Below are 21,543 nucleotides of genomic sequence, written 5' to 3' on the forward strand. Positions count from 1 at the left end.
TGGGCAGCCTGGATACTTAATTGATGCCCACTTACTAGAGACCGGGTAGAGTCAATGCCGACTTGCCGTGCTTACAACTTAAAACGCATTTAATTTACAAGCTTTACCGACGACAATTATTTTCGCTTTTCTCATTTCATGTAATACTCCCTCCTATTCCGAATAACTGTCCCATTTGGACAATGGCACGAAAATTAAGGAATGAAGTTAAAATAATGAAAAGTATTGTATAGGGGTAAAAATATAAGAGTTAAATAATGAAAAATATTGAATATGATGGTTTAGGGGTGGTATGGGTTGTAAATAAAGAAAATAGCAAAGGGTAGAAACGTCATTAATCATGTCCAAATATGGTAAATGGGACAATTATGTGAATAGACAGAAATAGCAAATGGGACAGTTATTCAGAATAGGAGGGAGTATAAATTATACTGTGTATTTAACTTTTGTAGTTACTAGTATTGGTGCCCGGTTTCGCCCGGGCTACCTCTACTTACCATTAAATTTTTTTTCATTAAATAAAATTACTTAAAGTTGCATAACTCATAAATTTATCATTAATATATTTTTCTATGACATATCCTAAAATTACGACGAAATAAATTTTGAGACAAATTCACTACTCCCGCTATTAATATTTTACTCTTGTTAATGAAACAATAGTAATAACATTTCACTCCTTGCTCATAATCATTGTTACTTTCACTACTCCCGCCGTAATTATTGTTACTGTCACTACTGCCGCATTAATATTGATAATTTCACTACTCCCGCCGTAATTATTGTTACTTTCACTATTGACGCATTAATATTGATTATTTCACTACTCCCGTTGTTGTTTCTACCACTTTCACTAATATCGCTGATAATATTGTTACTTTTACTATTCAAATGAGTGATTACTATCATATAACTATATCCAATGTTACTACGATTCTTTTCTTTACTACGAAATTAATTTTACTACTTAGACATGCAATTTTAAGGGGATTATATATTTTATTTAGGAAAATTACCAAACATCTTCTTTCTTTTAGTCTCCTTGAAATTGACCATCTTAATTAATTATGGATTACATATATGCATTAAATCAAATCGAAAGAATTATGCAATATTATATATTATGGAATCTAACTTGAATTATTTATAACCTACTTATATTATATTTTTGTATGTTAAATAATTAACATCTCTATACATCTAATAACCTATAAAGTTTAATAAAATTGCATAGATTTTAAATTTAATATATAATTTTATGATGATAATAATTAATACCATAAGTATGCATGTTTATACTAATTAATTATTTTATTTTAAGGAAATTGACCATCTTCTAGTCTTCAATAAATATTTAGGAAAATTACCAAGCATCTTCTTTCTTTTAGTCTCCTTGAAATTGACCATCTTAATTAATTATTTTATTTTAAGGAAATTGACCATTTTAATTAATTCTTTTATTTTAAGGAAATTGACCATGTTTTAGTCTCTTACAAATGTTTAGGAAAATTACCAAGCTTCTATATAATTTAATTTTAACCCAAACTATATAATATTTGCATTGAGATCCCTTAATTGGGTGCATCACATGGTGCTAGTGATTTAAAACTATATAGTATAATTAATGTGTATAACTTTCTTTAATTACATTGAAATCCCTTGGTTTCTGGAATTTATATTTAGTATTGATTATACCTCTTAAAATTTAACTCAAACAATATATCATTAGTTGTTTCAATTTAAGAACGCTAATTACATTAAATATGATTAAAATGCAACAAATGCTAGAAATAACCCAAAGTGGATTTTTAAAACCCTAGAGAGAGAAACAATGACTGCGTAGAGAGCGAAAGCGACTTTGACCTTGATTTCCGCGCCTATTGCTAGGAAGTCAAACCTACAGAGATAGAGGGAGATGACTTTACGTGGACGGAGCATCCCTGCAAACCAGAATGATAAGTCCAGCAAAGAATCAGGAGAGGGGAATTTAACAACAGATGGAACATTGATGACTGCAAACCCTAATGAGATTCAAAAGGGTCCGGATGGTGATGAAGGGGTGAAAACTAAGAATATAAATGAGATAAATGAAATCCCTGAATTAGTGGTGGAAACGGAGGATGAAGAGGACGAAGTAGAGGAGGAAGATGAGGAAATTATTCCAGAGACTGCAGAATAGGGGACTGCTCAAAATGATGATAACCCTAAAACAGAGACGAAAGAAATGTTACAGATTCAGTTGGAGGATGTTGAGGAAGAGATAGAGTATTGGAGTCAGGCGGTTGTATGCTTAATTTTAGGAGCAAATCCGCCATGGGATATTGTTGAAGGTTTTATTAGAAGGATTTGGACGAAATATAATATTGATAAAATATCGTTTATGCCAAATGGGATCTTTTTGGTTCGTTTCAAATCCATGGAAATGAAAGAGAAGGTGCAGCAGTCAGGGCATTACTTATTTGACAACAAACCCATGATTATTGTTAAGTCATGGACCAAGGATTTGGAATTGAAGAAAGAGGATGTTAAATATGTGCCTGCGTGGATACAAATTCATAATTTACCACTGAAATTTTGGGGCAAAGGGTTACCAAAAATCTCTAGTTTAGTAGGCAAATTCATATAGAGTGATATAGCTACAGAAGAGAAAATCAAGTTGGGGTATGCTAGAGTTATGGTTGAACTAGTTGTGGATCAAGATTTGCCAGCTCATATTGAATTCAAGGATGAAAAAGGCTCTGTCATTAAGGTGGATATTGAATATGAATGGAGGCACGTAAAGTGTAAGAAGTGCTTGGGAATGGGGCATGTGATGGAGCAGTGCAGGAAAGGTATGCCGGAAAAACTGAATAGCAAACCTGTCAAACAGGTATGGAGACCAGTGGTGAAGCAGACTGTTGCTCACAAGGAAGTCACAGTTACAATATCTCCTTCTAGGCAGATCCTTAGTGCATCTCCTAGGACTATGTGGACATGGCCCACCTGCGAGCTCACTTCGATCTGTGGACGCACAACGGTCTTTTGAAAGCCACGCTCGGTGGCGTAAAAATGCTTTCGACCGGATCGTTTTAGATCGGTCGGTTTCGGCTGGGTAAGGGTCTCGAAACGAATAGAGATGTTCGGAGTCGCCACGAAGCATTTGTGAGATGCCTGGAACCTGTTCGAAATCCACTTTATACCTCGGTCAAATCGAAGCACAAAGCAGCGTTTGACATAGGTACTAAAGATAAGGAAATCGTCCCTCTTTAGCATCCTATCTCTAGAATGACTCTCGTACGCCCTGGATAAGGTCGTCCACTATCCAAAGTTTCTGAGTAAGAGGTGAAGGTACGTATTGGGAAGCCCTTTAATCAGACACCCAATCCCGCCCGCGTTTAGCGGCCTCTACTGATCGATCTTGGTTGGTTGAATGCAAAAGTTGATAAAACGGTTTAAATGCATGAATGCACATCCAATAATTTAAACCTAACAAGTGAGAGCTTTCTAAGTCGGTTGATTTAATCCAAGTATCAAGTATAAGATGTCGAGTTGGATTAATGATTGATTTGCATACAAGACGGAAATTAAACATCCATTTACCGTATTAGGTTTAGGGTGCATAACATGATCCATTTGTCTTAGTAAAGCATTTTGCAAATATGATTTTGAATAATCAAATAGTCGTCTGATCCGTCCTGTATCCGGGCTAACCGGAGTCGGGATCGTCCTAGACTAATGCTGGAAGGGAACAGGCCTGTACCAAACGACTACATGAGGCGCGAGCCAGCCGGCGATACAAGGGGCCTCCCCCTGGTTCTGAAAATGATAAAAGGAGGGCCTGTTTAGGCGCGGGTTAGCCCACGGTTTATGTGCCGTGTTCTGACCTTTTGGAAAACGTTATAAAACGTGCTAAAAATGGGTATTTGAACCCGGTTTGATTTGAAGGGGTCGTTTAGACCGCATTTGTTGATTTGAAGAACAAGACTCGAATAATCATCATTATTTTGATAATATTCGGTGTCGGGTTCGATTTGACAAACTTGACACGAATAGTTTTGAAAATAATTATGGACTAATTGTTTTAAGTCCATTTGGATGTAATTAGTCGATACTCATCATCGTACCCGGGTTAAAATCCAGCATAGTATGTAGAACCAAGGATGACTTCGTGTTGGTGACTAATATGTTTGCTTTTTAGAAATGTAAAGAAATGATGAAAGGCTTTAAAATACCTTCCAAAAATGTAAAGAAATGAAATAAAAGGTTTTAAAATACCTTTTAAATGTCATTAACCAAATATTATCACCGAAACACGGATTTAACCGTCATGGTATGAGGAACCAAGGGTGAAAAATGCTTTATGGTTAAAACAAATGAAATAAAATAAAAAGGGTTCGAAAATATTTGAAATGGTGAAAATCGATTACAAATATGAAAATGGATTAAGGGGAAATGACGAGAACAAACACGGTTGATTTCTGGTCTGAACGCCCCATTTAGGCGCGGGTAAGCTGGCGACCTAAGGGGCTTCTGCCTCAGACCAAAAATCACTTTTGGCTCGTTTATTCCATGTTTTGGTTCATGTTATGCACGTTTTAGCATGTTATAGTCATGAAACAAATGAAAACATAATAAAAGAGGATTTTTTACACCCTCATACTTACATGTTTGGTTATGGCGAGTGACCGACGTAAGTGTAACAACTCGTTTGATCGGAAAAAACTCGGTTTAAAACCGTTTTGGTAAGTAAAAAGAGTGTTTTTGTAACACCCCCTCATACCAAGGTACCTTACCAAGGACTACCCTAGCATGAAAGGCTGTTACCATCTCGGTTTCCCGAGGTTAGTATACCAAAGTTACAATTTCGAAACAACATTTATCAAAGTATAAAGAGTTAGCGAATACATTATCTCAAACCAACTCAAACTAAAAGTATAAGAACTTCAATACAACTGAAATCATTGACGGCTAAACTCGTAACGGCGGAAACTAGACTCGAAGCGATGTCTCCCCAAGTCTGTCCCATAACTAAACTGAAGGAAAAGTAGATCTATATACTTACATATTCATATATGTTTTAATTTAATTTGTCATAAAATTAATGATTGATCTTATGCATGCAAACATTAAAACAAAATAAGGAAGAAACATTGTTCTTACATTGTGATTTTCGGTTTAGTGGGCACAAGAGAGATCACCTTTCTCTCTTGTTCTTGAGCTTTCCCTTTTGGATGAACTAAGACCCAAGTGTAGGATCTCTCCCAAGGATTTATACCCAAAGCTTACTCTTAATTAAAATTAATATTATAGTTACTAGTACAATATTAATCTTGTAGAAAAAGACCCAAAAATATTATAAAACACTTAATATTTTCGGTTTTTGGGAGAGAAGAAGAAGAGAGCTTTTTGTCTCTCTAGAATTCTTATTTTTGGATGAGTAAAGAATGAATAATACACTACAACATTTTAGTGTGTTATTAGGTAAAATAAGATGAAAAAACCATAATGGTTTTTTTCCATCTCAAAAACCGGGTAGGAGGGAAGAGGAGGGAAGAAAGGAGACCCAATGCATGCTCTTGTTTGCCTTCACAATGCAAACTAGGGTTGCATGGCTAGGCTATCTTGCAAATGATTGTGTTTTCCACTAATTTAAACAACACAATATTTAGCCTAAACCCCTCTAAATTTCGGTACATTAGATAATATGGATTCCATATTATTTTTGTCAATTTGTCAATATGTCACATGTCATATGTAACATAAATTTGTTATGTATTTTTAACATGTTAAAAATCAACGTATTAATAAAAATACGTCATATACAAAAATCAACTTAGTAATTCATAATTACTTGTACCAAAATATTTCTCCAATTATAAATCACAATAAATGGTATTTATAATAATTCATTCAATTTAATTGTTTCCTTAAACAATAATTTCATCTGAGTAATGATACAATTCAATTACTCAGACTGTATCTCATTTAATCAAATTTCAATGTGATACATAAATTTTACTTCCAAAATCGTCCGTCAATTTTCAAGTAATTTAATTAACTCGTAACGTTATACGATTAATTAAATGATCAATTAAGAGTGTTGCCCTATAGGTATGACCTAGGGGGTCAACTGATCACCACCGTCGCACGACAGTAATGTCAAACTCTAGTCAGCCAATCATTACCGATATATGTTGACCAGTTGACAGTAAAAATTACTTCCCAATTTTATTCTTTATAATGAGATTTAAACATGTGATCATCATGATCAACAGTCGTGATCGCATTATTGTCGGAGGACACATATTCCAACATAAACATCTGCATTACCAGTCATATCTGCTCACCATCCCCGAATGGATCACCGCAGGTTTTACAAAGCAACAACACGGGGTCAGTTACCGCATAATTCAAATAAGACAAACAAATAATGTAACCGGCTGATCATCCTCCATCACCGGTCTCCTGATTTCACATATTAACCGACTACACACCAAAGTGTGTAGCCCTGCCAGATTACCCATCGCAACAGATAATCCTCGCCGCCAGTGGGTGACTGCAGCCCATCCCCACCTAGTCCAGCTCATCAACGAGCGACTAACAATCCATGTCCCTTAATGTGCACATCCCCTCCCGTGACGGGTTCCACGGAGGGCGAACTAGGGTATGAAGCCACTCCCGCAAGTGAATCCACCACAATCACACATACCACAAAGATCACAAATTGCCACAACACCACTTCCGTCACAACACAACCACATCACCACCGTCACCACAACACCAACACTCCGATGATCAGCAGACAACAATCATACACAATACAACAAGTATCTCAAATCAATTACACAAGAACTGAGTAGGGAAACCCTACCTTTTCGTAATCCGCTTACGCTGCAATCAACCATACAGATGCATAACAATTACCACATCGTCACCTACAACAACAATCATATAGTTCCAATCACTAACTGCAAAACCCCATTTCCCCCAATTCATGAATAAAGACAAACCCTATAATTAATCATCAACAACATAGGGATAACGACTTACCGGGGAAAGAAACAAAGGATGAATGCACTTGCTATGATCACACACACACACACACACAAGGGGAGATTTGGAGAGGATTAGAGCGTCGTTTGAGTGATTAGGTTTTATGAAATGTAATAGGAAACTGTTTTGCGTTTATAAATAACTCTAATCCTTTCTAAATCAATCGCGGAAAATATAACCCGTCAGATCGGATACTCGGTCGAGTAAAATGTAGACTCGGCCGAGTATCCTCTACTCGGTCGAGTATTCACCATACTCGGCCGAGTATTTCTCGGCAGAACCCAAACAAACTACATTTTTGGCACTACTCGGCCGAGTAGGCTCTACTCGGTCGAGTACTTAGCTTATAAAATCCGTAGTATTACAGTCTTCCCCCCTGAAAAAGAACTTCGTCCCCGAAGTTCCAACCCAACCTATAAAACATGGACACTTAACACCAACTCCACAAACCACTCTTCCTTCCACAACATGGCTCACGATATCGTCTCAACTATAGCATAGGCTCCCAATACTGACTCCATAACATTACCCAATAACCACAATATAATGTTGCCAACCTTGTATCACTTCCATAACACTCAATAGCACTCAATCCACAAAAGAAGATCAACCATCAAAACGGAATGTTACATTCTACCATCCTTGAAACGAACTTCGTCCTCGAAGTTTACTCAAACACATAAACATCATCTTCCAACTGTCAAAACTGTCGGACTCATAATCATCATCATTCAACTCTCAACACTATTGAAATATTCTCTCATTCCTAAACATCGAACTACTACAAGCACGGTCATGACCTTTAATAAAATCAACACAAATATCCGTCCTTTATGCTACACCAACACTCTACTTCCAATTATACTACCATATGCACAACCATCAAAATCTCTTTTATCGCATCCTACTCCTCTTAAGATAAATGTTACGTCCTCGTAACTCGCTAATACTAAATCCTAGCTATATATTCTCATTATCCCCATCACCACCGCATGTCAAAGATAACCACTTATAATCTGAACAGTCGCCATGCATATATCTTAGGCTCTCTTACTTAAACAAATCTCATCCTTTAATTCACTCGTCACACCCCCTAACCTATACCTCAAAATCTTTAACTTAACCCAAAACTTCAACTCTTCCACATTACCGCAACATGACACACATCTTTATATAAACTATATAAAACTCATATCACAAAAAGCATAACTCACACTCCACACTTGTTACGTACACTCACACTAGATCCTCAAGTTCTTTTCTTTCATTACCGCAAAACTCATACATAACTTAACATGACACCAATTTCCCAATATCCTGCACTCACTATCTCAACAAAAGATTATGAACCACCTGTTGCTTTCAGATCATTACAACACATATTCCATGAATCACTTGCCATGACTATGACTACCGATGCCTCATCTTAAAACAAGATCAAAATTATCAGAATAACTTCTCACAACTGTGTCCCATCAACAGAATATCACTATACCATGACAACAACGAAAACATATACAACTCTCTTTCATATCATACTCTACCCTCATTTCCAAACTGAAACTGGTAAGAAACATCAACAAACCAAAACAACAGTCTTTATGTTCAACCAAAACTCACAAGGAACAGCAGCAAACAAAACAACAATCTATGTTTAACTGGTATGCACTTTCGAAAACTCGTATCATAGTCATCTCACCTACTCCACACAACCGGTGACGGCATCGCAACACCGCCACCAACAGCCGCACCGCAGTGCGAAAATACCCGCATCACAACAGTAAGTACCGTGCCCGGATCACCACCCGAGGCACCACAACCACACCGATAGACATCACAACATACACAATCCCATAAACACTGACTCAATATAACATCTCGGACAAGAAAAACTTACTCAAAACTGCTTTACCAGATCACAACACCATATATCATACGGAATAAATAGACAAGAATCTCATGCATACCATCCATACTTTTTCATGGAATAAACATATATCATGAATACACATGCAAGTATAACCAGTCTTGTCAGACCACCCAAAATATCACTTTTGATCATCATTCCATTAAGTTACCGTATCCAACATATATTATAGAACATTCAGATAACAACATTATAACTATCACACCATACCGCTTCTCGTGAGGTCACAACCTCACACAAACATTTATATACATCTTAGACCCATAATCACATCCAACTAGACAATCCTGATTACGTAAGTTACCACTTGACAATGAATATCTCTTATCCGGACTTAACTCAGGTGCCCTTCCTAACATATCTTCTCTTACACACAATTATCACCCCTCCGGCAAATGTAGCCATAACATCAGCACCCAACTTCCAAATAACACCTCGTATATCCACATCTTATACTTCCTCAACACCAAACATACTAACCACCTCCACAAAATCAACCTCATTAGAACAACTAACTTCTCTAAAGTAACATCATTCTCAGCCACTAGTGACACTACTATGACACCAACATCCTTCATGTGACTACTCTCTTACTATCAGTTCTTAATATAACAATTTGTTTCCTCTCTTTGGTTATCATCCCAAATACGAACATCCAATCCATCAACAAAACATACCTCAACATTATTCCCAATTCTATCCTTTATCATATCGCTACCTAACTCTCCACCAAAATCTCAGATCTTGCAACACTCCACAAGCTTCTTATTCCCTTAATACCTCGAAACTCACGGCTAACACGTCGTCCTGCTCTCCTATATAACCATTAACTCACACCCTCTAGTGGGGATATCGTACATTTCATAATTTCCTACCTTCATGCTCCTTAACTCCGGTCAACGTTCTCTCAACTTACTTCCATCCCTCTTTCCCTCCTTTTACTCAATAATGCCAATTAATAAGTCATCTCCTTTCTCTTTCTACCTAACTCTTTAGTCATTTGTTTATTTTCCATAGCTCCACAACTCTAATTCCATTAATTCATATCAATATCTTATCATTCTTCTTATCATTTATCATCTCTCATCTTGCTTCACACTCACCCTTGTCACCATCAAGTCCACGCACTAACAATTACTCTTCAATTAGCCGTATCTCCCTTTCGCATCTCTAGAAACCAAAATTCACTTCATACCATTTGTCCAAAGAATTACACACTAGGCTCACCCTTTGATATTCCAACTTCCCAAACTTAGCCACTATCTACAAATCCACATCGCGACATAACTTCCTTTAAGTTCACTATATACCTCGCTTTCCTATCTTCTTACAACAACCTTCCATTACATATATCCTTAAGCAACTCTATCCTAGCTGTCTTCCTCCATAAATCCTTACACATCCAAATATGCCACTATTCGTATCCCTTATCTCAATCTTTCATTCTCATGCTTCTTTACACTTACATCACCCTTGCCCATATACACTTACTTTTATACTACTCAACACACGACTATATCACTCGTCATATCTGACAAAACATGCTCTTTACCTCGATTAGCTCATCATTCTTCCCTTTTCTTTTTCCACTATCCTTCACAACCACATTAACACATGTCTTCCTTACCCAACACATGTCCCTCATAAGCCGTCATTCTCCATGTCATAACTTCTGGTAACTTACGTATCATGACCATCTCACATATAAAAGAATGCGTTAAGACTCAAAACATACATGTGTATATACCCTACGACTCAAAACAATGTAAAAACATAGCCACCGGCTCAAAACAAAAGTAAGAACATAGCCGCCGACTCAAAGTGGCCGCCCAATGAGGTACTCAGTCGAGTACATAACATACTAGGTCGAGTACAAGGTACTCGGTCGAGTAACTATATTACTCGGTCGAGTTTTCGACTCCAGAAGCAAACTCAATTGTCGCAGAAGGATTACTCGGTCGAGTATTGGGAACACTCGGCCGAGTAGACCTTACTCGGTCGAGTATGAGACTACTCGGCCGAGTTCACGACTCCAGACGCTAAACAGTATTATCACAGAGAGATTACTCGGCCGAATATGGAATACTCGGTCGAGTATAATAGATACTCGGCCGAGTAGGGACTACTCGGTCGAGTATCGGCGCAGTTCTCAGCACCGTCCAGTTTTCGTAAAACAATCATATCTCACTCGTTACTTGTTCATTTTGGGCGTGTGACCTATCATTAGAATCGTAAGAGGACACTCTATCACCTCAACTTGGAATTTCAGCAATATCATTTCTAGAACTCGACTTATGACAGTTTTAAAACAGCCCTTTTGTAATCGTTCTTTCTACAAATTAAGTTTCCTAAGCCAAAACAACTTGAACATACATAAGGCAACAATAACAATTCAAAACCTCTAAAAACCAGTACGTAGTTGAACTTTTATCATACTCACATTAAAATTAAACACGACATTCACATATATAGACGAATGACCTTAATCACATGCTTCTACCAACAATCAAGCATTGACACCATCATGTTCATATGCACATGTACCACTACTATACTTCATGCTCAACATTGTATTAAACAGGTAACATGATCACATTCTTCAGGCTCAATATCAATCAGATACGAATTCACAATTCACCCTTCATATTTTATCATGCTCCAACACTTAACATGCCAACATATTCATGCTCAAAGTTTAACATCAACAATCCTCGATACATCTTTCAACAACTATCACATTCCACTTCTTTCATCATTTAATCCAACCATGCACAAGATTCAAACTATAGATATCAAACACACATAACTCAAACATACAACAGTTTCCCCCCATGTGACCGGCTTGAGATCGTAAGGGCCTTAGTGCGACTCCGGGACGTCTCCCAAGTCTTTGCGGTAGCTCCAAACAACTCTCCCTAGGTTCATTTTATTTAGACTCCCTAAGTTCATTGAGTTCATTAGTTTTAGGTGCCGGAATCGTCGGCTCTGATACCACTTTGTAACACCCCCTCATACCAAGGTACCTTACCAAGGACTACCCTAGCATGAAAGGCTGTTACCATCTCGGTTTCCCGAGGTTAGTATATCAAAGTTACAATTTCCAAAAAACATTTATCAAAGTATAAAGATTTAGCGAATACATTATCTCAAACCAACTCAAACTAAAAGTGTAAGAACTTCAATACAACTGAAATCATTGACGGCTAAACTTGTAACAGCGGAAACTAGACTCGAAGCGATGTCTCCCCATGTCTGTCCCATAACTAAACATCTGCATTACCTGTCATATCTGCTCACCATCCCCGAATGGATCACCGCAGGTTTTACAAAGCAACAACACGGGGTCAGTTACCGCATAATTCAAATAAGACAAACAAATAATGTAACCGGCTGATCATCCTCCATCACCGGTCTCCTGATTTCACACATTAACCGACTACACACCAAAGTGTGTAGCCCTGCCAGATTACCCATCGCAACAGGTAATCCTCGCAGCCAGTGGGTGACCGCAGCCCATCCCCACCTAGTCCAGCTCATCAACGAGCGACTAACAATCCATGTCCCTTAATGTGCACATCCCCTCCCGTGACGGGTTCCACGGAGGGCGAACTAGGGTGTGAAGCCACTCCCGCAAGTGACTCCACCACAATCACACATACCACAAAGATCACAAATCACAGTGTCACAACACCACTTCCGTCACAACACAACCACATCACTACCGTCACCACAACACCAACACTCCGATCGAATGAGAAAACAATCATACACAATACAACAAATATCTCAAATCAATTACACAAGAACTGAGTAGGGAAACCCTACCTTTTCGCAATCCGCTTACGCTGCAATCAACCATACAGATGCATAACAATTACCACATCGTCACCTACAACAACAATCATATAGTTCCAATCACTAACTGCAAAACCCCATTTCCCCCAATTCATGAATAAAGACAAACCCTATAATTAATCATCAACAACATAGGGATAACGACTTACCGGCGAAAGAAACAAAGGATGAATGCACTTGCTATGATCACACACACACACAAGGGGAGATTTGGAGAGGATTAGAGCGTCGTTTGAGTGATTAGGTTTTATGAAATGTAATAGGAAACTGTTTTGCGTTTATAAATAACTCTAATCCTTTCTAAATCAATCGCGGAAAATATAACCCGTCAGACCGGATACTCGGTCGAGTAAAATGTATACTCGGCCGAGTATCCTCTACTCGGTCGAGTATTCACCATACTCGGCCGAGTATTCCTCGGCAGAACCCAAACAAACTACACTTTTGGCACTACTCGGCCAAGTAGGCTCTACTCGGTCGAGTACTTAGCTTATAAAATCCGTAGTATTACAGTCTTCCCCCCTTAAAAAGAACTTCGTCCCCGAAGTTCCAACCCAACCTATAAAACATGGACACTTAACACCAACTCCACAAACCACTCTTCCTTCCACAACATGGCTCACGATATCGTCTCAACTATAGCATAGGCTCCCAATACTGACTCCATAACATTACCCAATAACCACAATATAATGTTGCCAACCTTGTATCACTTCCATAACACTCAATAGCACTCCATCCACAAAAGAAGATCAACCATCAAAACGGAATGTTACAGTTTTAAGTTTAGTGACGGTGTAGTGGTCGAAGTGGTCGGTCAATGATTTAATGCACGATGACGGTACCAAAAAATATGTAAGGCTTGTATTTACGATCGGTAGGTCGTAAATACGCGTCGGGTTGTGACTTAAGAAGTCGAGTCGAGAATTTTAAGGGATAAAAGAGGGGACGGACACTCGCGTAAGTCTCAAATGGGTGGCATTTGAGGGGTATTTATAGGAGAATGAGTGGTTGTGTGAGTTTTGAGCGACGTGGTCACCTGGGCTGGTCAAAGAGGCGCGAGCCACGTCGCGGTTCTTCGAGGTGAGTTGTCGCTTTCACAACAAACGCAATCGTGATTTGTTCTATCCTAGGTTTTGTAGTCACATGTTTGGTACTTGACCATTCATGAATCCGGGAAAACTTAAGGTAGAAGGTTTGAAATGTTTTGTTTTTGGTGGTTGACTCGGTTTGACTCGTTGTTGGAGTCGGGATTTGAATTTTGAGTCGGTTTTGGGTCAGGTGTCGGTTTTGACTCTAGTTAGTGTCATTGCGACCCCGTTGTCGTGCATTAAACATTCCAGGTATTTTTGAAATATTTTAAAATGTTTTATTTTCGAAATCGTTTTAAGTTTTCCGACGTAAAGTTGTACACAAACTGTCGATCAAACGCCGCGATTCCCAAACATGTTGTAGTCCGATAATCATCGGGTGTTTGTTGGAGTCTCAGCAGATACTGGGTATCTACAGAGCCCCCACTTTGACTGAGGCTTGGACAGGGCGAAAGTCAAAGTAGAGCCCCCAGGTCAATCGAAGATTACAACCTGGAGACCCAAGCGACGTCGAGGCGTCTCGAAAGGATTCGGGCCAAGGACCTGCCGTCGGGAAGGGCGACACCAAGGCGACTCGAGGGTACGAGCCAGGGACCTATCGTCGGGAACAGTTTAGAGTCTGTCGACTATCCGTACGGGTCGTTTAAAGTCCATTAGACTACGTACAAAGGCTCGCCAGCCATAGGAAGGAGTCATACCTGAGGCAACTTCGGATATGTCCTTGCACGTTTGCGGACAAAGGCTCGCCAGCTATGGTAAGGAAATGTACTCGAGGCATCTTCGGGATCTGTCCTTGGATGTTTACGGACAAAGGCTCGCCAGCCATTGGTATGGAAATGTACCCGAGGCATCTTCGGGATCTGTTCTCGGATGTTTGCGGACAAAGGCTCGCCAGCCAATGGTATGGTCGATTAATGGACCGTGAGAGAAGCCGTGTCAACTGGGCTTGTTTTGAAAGTAGCGGACTCGTGATGCCGCTGTGGAAATAGTGAATTTGAAGCTTAACTATCACTGTTTTTGAAATGAGCGGGTTCCACGAGGAAGCCCCTTGCTTGGCATTTGAAGGAATAGTGAATTTGGGATCTTCACCATTCGTCGCTCTTCTTTGAATTTGAAGTGGCGGTTTCGATCGCCATTTGTTTGAATTTTGAAGGAAACAGCAAATTTTAAATCTGCTATAACGCTTGAAGTGACGGTTTATGTGCCGCCATTGATATTTGATGGAAATAGTGAATTTGGAATCTTCACTATTAATTGAAGTGACGGTTTATGTGCCGCCGTTGACATGTGTGATGAAGATAGTGGAATTTAATTTCCAGCTATTATTTTGAAAATGACGGTTTTAATTGCCGTCGTTTGAAATTTGAAGAAATAGCGAATTTTAAATTTTCACTATTATTTTTGGAATTTTTGAAAGAAAATAGTGAACTTTGATCTCACTATTATTTCGAAATTGGCGGTTTTGATCGCCGTTTGTTTTGAAATTTTGAAGAAATAGCGGATTTGGATTCTCGCTATTGTTTTTGAAATTGACGGTTTTAATTGCCGTCGTTTGGATTTTGAGGAAATAGCGATTTTGAATTTTCGCTATTATTTTGAAATTTTGAAGGAAAATAGTGAATTTTGATTTCACTATTATTTTTGAAATTGGCGGTTTTGATCGCCGTTTGTTTGAAATTTTCGAAAATAGCGAATTTAAATTTTCACTATTTGTTTTTGTTTTTGAGAAAATGACGATTTTTAATATCGTCAAATGAAATTTCGAAATTTAATATGGGAATTCGGGCCAAAGTCCAAAATTCGCCGAAAGAGTAAGGGACGCCTGATTGAGGCGCGAGCCACCTGGCGAACCAAAGGGGCTTCCCTTTTTTCTGTAAAAAGACGCGAGGTTGATTTGCGGATCATTCATCATTTCGTCTTCCCCAAATTTCGACAAAACAAGCCATAATCGCCATTGTTGGACCTTCTAGCTCGCTCCCATTCGTGCCATCATCAACAATGTCATCTCAAGGTATGTATTTCCTCTTGAATCCATTTAAATTTATTGATCTTTAGCTTGATTGAGTTAGGGCGGAATTTTGCCCTAAAAATTGAATTGGGCGTTTTTGATAGAGTCCATTTCGAGTGAAATTGATGCTTGCATTAGGTTAGAAACCTGTTTAGGAGTATATGGGTGCTTTTAGTTTGCATTTTGGTCCCCGTTCTCGCTCCCTATGCTCGAAAAACGTGAGTAAGGTGAGAAATCGTCTCACTTCGCAATGCCAAGTTTATTTGCTTGGGTAGTGGGTCCCACTAAGTTGCATCGTAGTTGGGAAAACCCATTTTTGCCATTGTGGACCTTTGTTGGGTATTGTGGGCAAAATTGGAATTTTTGCCTTTTGTGACGGTCTTACGTCTGACAAAATAAGCACCCGTTTGACCTTGAATTGAGTCAGTTCGCCTTGAAATGGACCTTATTGGTAATTTAGGTCGCCTTGAGGCGTGATAAAATCACGTTTGCCTTTTTGCGGTCGTTTTTGAATTTTTGACCGGTTTGGGCTCAAATTAGCGTATGATTGCCTTTTTGAGCCGTAGAAAAATACCCCATTGTGTCGGGAATGCATGTTGGTTTGTTGGCGAACCTTGTAGGGGTCTTGAAATGCCGATTTTTTTGTGATGGTTTTGACTCGTCTTTTGCTTGAAAAGATGGGCGAGTCGTTTTTTTGTGCGTTTTTTGTGAATTGTTTTGCTTGGTTGGATTTAGGCGGGATTGCCCTTGTTTTGCTTTGCAGGTTGTTTTTTTTTTCGGACTTGTCCGTTTTACGCCGTCATAATGCCGGAATTTCGGCTAACGTTTTTTGTTTGTTGTTTCTTTTTTATTGCAGGGTATCATTTGGGACCTATGGGGTCCGTTGTTGAGGTTTTGGAGGAGGAAGACGATCCTGGAGGGGAAGGGACGACTGTTTTTTGTTACAGGCTTGGTTGTGTTTCTCCCTGGCGGCCTTTGTCCGGCCAATGATCGGGTATCGATCGTTGGTCGTTGTCTGCAGAGGTCCGGATGTCCGATGAGTGGGGTTGAGTATGAGTGTGTTATCCCCTGTTGTTGATCTCGATCGCAGTTGAATTCAGCTGAGTGGGGTTCAACATCGGGGTAACATGCTAAGTTACGGTCCTCGGTTGTCGTGTCGTCCAAAATCTGCCAGGCACTATTTTTCTTTTTGTTACGGAGGAGGAGCGTGGGGTTATCGTCATGGTAACCACCTCTGGTTCCACTGTTGCTCCTCTGTTTCTTGTGTTGCTCTCTTTCTTTTCCGTTTGAGAGGATAAAGAGTGCTTAGTTCGGTAGGTGGCGGATAGCCCCCAGTTCGTTTGTCTTTCGCCAGTGTCTGTATGATAGACGGTTGTCTTAGGCCAGTGTCTGTATGATAGATGTCTGTACCGGATCCTGTTTGTACGGTCAGTTGTCTGTATCAAACGTGTGTTGATGTATTTTGCGTGAGGCGGTTTGTATATATGTGTTTTTGGATTGTGGTTCGTTTTGTGATTTTTGCCTTTTTGTGTTGTGTTTCGGAGGAGCGCTGTCGGCTGTCAATTCTCCTTTTTGCTTCGCACTAGTTCCTGCATCGTTAGTGTAGAAAATTGAAATGAATTTTGAAATTTTTTGCGACAAGTCGCCGCGTTTTGGATTCAAAAAGGAATAATTTGAAAATTGAGCAATTAATTCGTGTCTTGAATTAAATTGCGTTGAAATTTGTTGAAATTGATTTGTGACTCGAAAAATTCAAACTCAAACCGTCACGGATGAATTTTAGAAAACATTTTTAGAAGTATACTTGATTTTTTGTTTTTGAGGTCAGGACTTGAATTTATGAGTGCTTGAATTTTTGAGGAAAACTGATGTCGTGTTATCAATTTTCGATTTTGATTTTTGATGGAAAATTGCGAAAAAGCGAAAAAATTTCGGAATTTCGACTGACATGGAAACGATCCATCGCGGATCGGGGCGACTAGATCTTCCCCCCTTAAAAAAAGAAAGAAAAATCCGTATGTTTAAAGCTGCGTCATGGAAACCGTGTCGGATTTCGTAAAACGCGAAAACAAGGAAGTGTGAGTGTGAGGAAACACAAAAAAGTCCTGGATCATCCCGAAGAGGCGCGAGCTTCCTGGCGGGAGGTTTGAAGTGTCAGGAGAAAACACAAGTTGAAAGAGACAAGTCAACAGCGGGAATCCTGGGGAAGCCTCAAAGAGGCGCAAGCCTCCTAGCGATGGAAGCCAGCTTTCCTCTTTTTCTGAAAAACGCGCTGATCATTTTGTATAAATAGGGACGTTTGCGCTTCATTGTTTCATCTTCCGAAACACAAGATCATCTCTATAAAACCTCTTCTTTTTCCACAAAAATATTTCATGGATGCTTTCGAGAACGCATTGCGACAATGGTGCCGGGATTTGTCGCCTCCCGAAAAGTATCAACTCGTTTGCATGGGAGTTGGTCAATTGTTGGTGCTTCGTCAAGTCAAGGTGCAACCTTCATTTCTTGAAGCATGTTCTCGGTTTTGGGATTCAAAACATCATGTTTTCGTTTTCCCGAAAGGTGAGCTTTGTCCTCTTGCCGAAGAAGTTGGCGCCATTGGTGGGTGGCCGGGTTGTGCTCCGGTGCTTCCTCCAACTCGGTTGTGCTACAAGGAGAAATTCCGTTCCATGTTGGGCTTGTCAAGAAGCCAAATCAACTTTCTTCTTGCTCCACATGGTGTGGATATGTTGGCTCTTATCAACATCTTTTCAAACCGATTAGATGTCAATGTCTCGGAGGTGGCTAGGAGAAGGGCTCTTGCATTTTGCCTTGTCCATGTGTACCTCTTTGTTGATGTCTTGAAGAAGGAGGGGCCAAAATGTTATGGTAGCATGACCCTTATTCATGTGGTTGAGCAAATGGAGCATGGTAGAGATCCATCATGGTTGGTGCTCGGAGAGATCATCCACGCTTTGGATAAGGAAGGCTCTTGTGGAGAAGCTCCTTCTTTCGGATCCTCGAGGATCCTCCAAGTGTGGCTTTTGGAGAGGCTAAGGTATGTAGAGCCTCTGGTTGATTCTTCTTCTTATTCCTTCCGTCACCTTACCATGAGGAAGAAGTTGTACCCGGATAGTTTCGCTTCCACCAAGGCCTATTGGGCCGCAACATTGGCGGAGGAGGGTGGTCCTCATATCCGTTGGGTGGTGCCATGGTGGCACTTGAGGTCCTTCACGGGGTTGCCCGCTTCGGGTGCTAGTCCTCGTTCTTTGATGGTGGTGGGTTTGAAGGTTGTCTCCTTCATTTATCCCAAAAGGCTCATGAGGCAAATGGGGCGTCAACAAAAGGTGCCCGCTCAAGATACTCTTGTCCAAGAGAATGTTTTCCGGAACTCCGAGCTTGTGGAGGTCTTCGAAAGGTGGTGGGCCGCTCGGCCGCTTTGGGAGGTGCCAAACCCCGTTGCCACGACATGGGTGACTCCCGCTTATGTCAAGTGGTCACGTGCTCCGTTCTTGGAAGAGAGATCCAAATTTCGTAAGGACGAGGTTGTCGACTTGAAGTACCGAGAGGTTGGCAAGGCCAACCGTGCCTTCTTTGAGGAGTATGTTGATGTAGCTACCCCCGATATGATGAGACCACCGAAGAGGAGGAGTTCCGGCCCCAAGAATATGGTGGGCCGTGCATTGGCTCGTCTTGGGTCGAATATGGGGTCTTGTGCTAGACCGGAGGCCGTCGTCGTCTTAGATCCGTTGAGGATCCGTTCCGAGGGGGAAATCCATGCTAGGCGGGCCAACAAGAAGAACAAGGGGAAGATGTACCCCGAGGGAAAAGGCAAGGGTAGAATGGAGGAGTGAAGACCTATATTACCCACTTTATAATTATGTTGTAGTAGTGTTGTGAGTTTTTATTATGTTGTACTAGCTAGTTATTGTGTGTTTAGTGCTAGTTTTATTATGTGAGGTGTTTGAGTTGACACCTTAGCTTTGACAAGTTCTAGACTCGTCGAGCTTTATTTGTTGTTGAAATTGTAATCCCTCCCATTATTAATTAAATAAGAGGATTGCTCGTGTCGGAAATTGTGAACCCTTGTTTCTTCCATCCATTTTGTAAAGGCAATTCGATTTGAATCGTCCTAAACATTTGCACTTGGGAAAGTGGTATTTTGTAGGAAGGGAGAAAGGCTTATTTTTCATATTTTGTGGGAAAGGGAATTGTTTTCCCTTTCTTTTTTTGATTGGGGATTTTTTTATTTGATTGTGGGAATGGTTGTTTTTGATTATGGGAAAGGTTGTATCCTTCTTGTGTAAGAAAGGACTGCCTACGTATTCACCTGAAGAGGTGAAATCAAACCATGATCGTAGTTCGAAATGTTTTGTAAATTTGATGGGGTTTTGTGGTTGTATCCCTCATGCATAAGAGGGATTGCCTACGTATTCACCTGAAGAGGTGAAATCAAACCATGCTCGTAGTTCAGGGGTTTTTTTTTGTTGTAGTGCAAACGGACGTTGCCTTTGACGGATCAAAGGACATTCGAAACGGGCAGGGTGCCGCAGCTTAGACTCGATAAAACATGTAATTTCAAATCAGAACACGTTGAGGAACTTGACTTGAAAAGGGTTGAAGGTGGTTGCTAGTTATAAAACTAGGCTAGGTCATTGGTTGTTATGGTTCAAGGGTAGTATTTCTTGAGTTGGTCTAGGCTGGTCGGGTTTGTAAAGTCCTCCCCATCTAGGTCACTCAGTCTCACTGCGCCCCCCGAAAGTGTTTTCTTGACCAGGTATGGCCCGACCCAGTTGGGTTTGAATTTCCCCCTCAGATCGACGGGTAATGGTGATCGAACTGACTTGAGGACCAAGTCGCCCTCCTGGATGTTCCTGGGTTTGACCTTCTTGTTGAATGCCCGTTGTATACGTCGTTGGTATAGCTGGACGTTGTGCAAGGCATTGAGTCGTCGTTCGTCTAGAAGAGTGAGTTGTTCGTACCTTCGACGGGTCCATTTCGCCTCAGGGACTTGACTCTCTAGTAGGATGCATAGAAAAGGGACCTCTAAGTCTACCGGTTGAACTGCCTCCATACCGTATGCTAGGTAGAAGGGTGTGGCGCCTGTCGGTGTTCGAATGGAGGTTCGGTATCCCCAGAGTGCGAATGGGAGCTTGCTCGGCCAATCGCGGTAGTTGTCCTGCATTTTCTTGATAATGGTGACAAGAGTTTTGTTAGCTGCCTCCACCGCTCCGTTAGTTTGGGGACGGTAGGGGATGATCGATGTCGCTTGATCTTGTATTTGTCCAGCAAGGCTTGAGTTTCCGCCCGGAAGTGAGAGCCTTGATCGCTGATGATTTCATGGGGTACCCCATACCGGCAGATGATGTTGTTTTGAATGAACTTGGCCACTTGTTTGGCGGTCAAGATTGCATATGACTGCGCTTCCACCCATTTGGTGAAGTAGTCGATGGCGACGAGGACGAAGCAATGCCCCTTGGTGCCTACCGGGTTGATTTTCCCGATGATGTCGATACCCCAGGTTGAGAAAGGCCAGGGTGATGTCATGGTGTATAAAAGGGATGGTGGTATGTGTTGTATGTTGGCGAAGATTTGGCAATTGTGGCAATGTTTGACGTAGTTACGGCAATCGGCTTCCATGGTGGTCCAGT

Source organism: Silene latifolia, chromosome 10, assembly GCF_048544455.1.
Source record: "Silene latifolia isolate original U9 population chromosome 10, ASM4854445v1, whole genome shotgun sequence".
NCBI lineage: Eukaryota > Viridiplantae > Streptophyta > Magnoliopsida > Caryophyllales > Caryophyllaceae > Silene > Silene latifolia.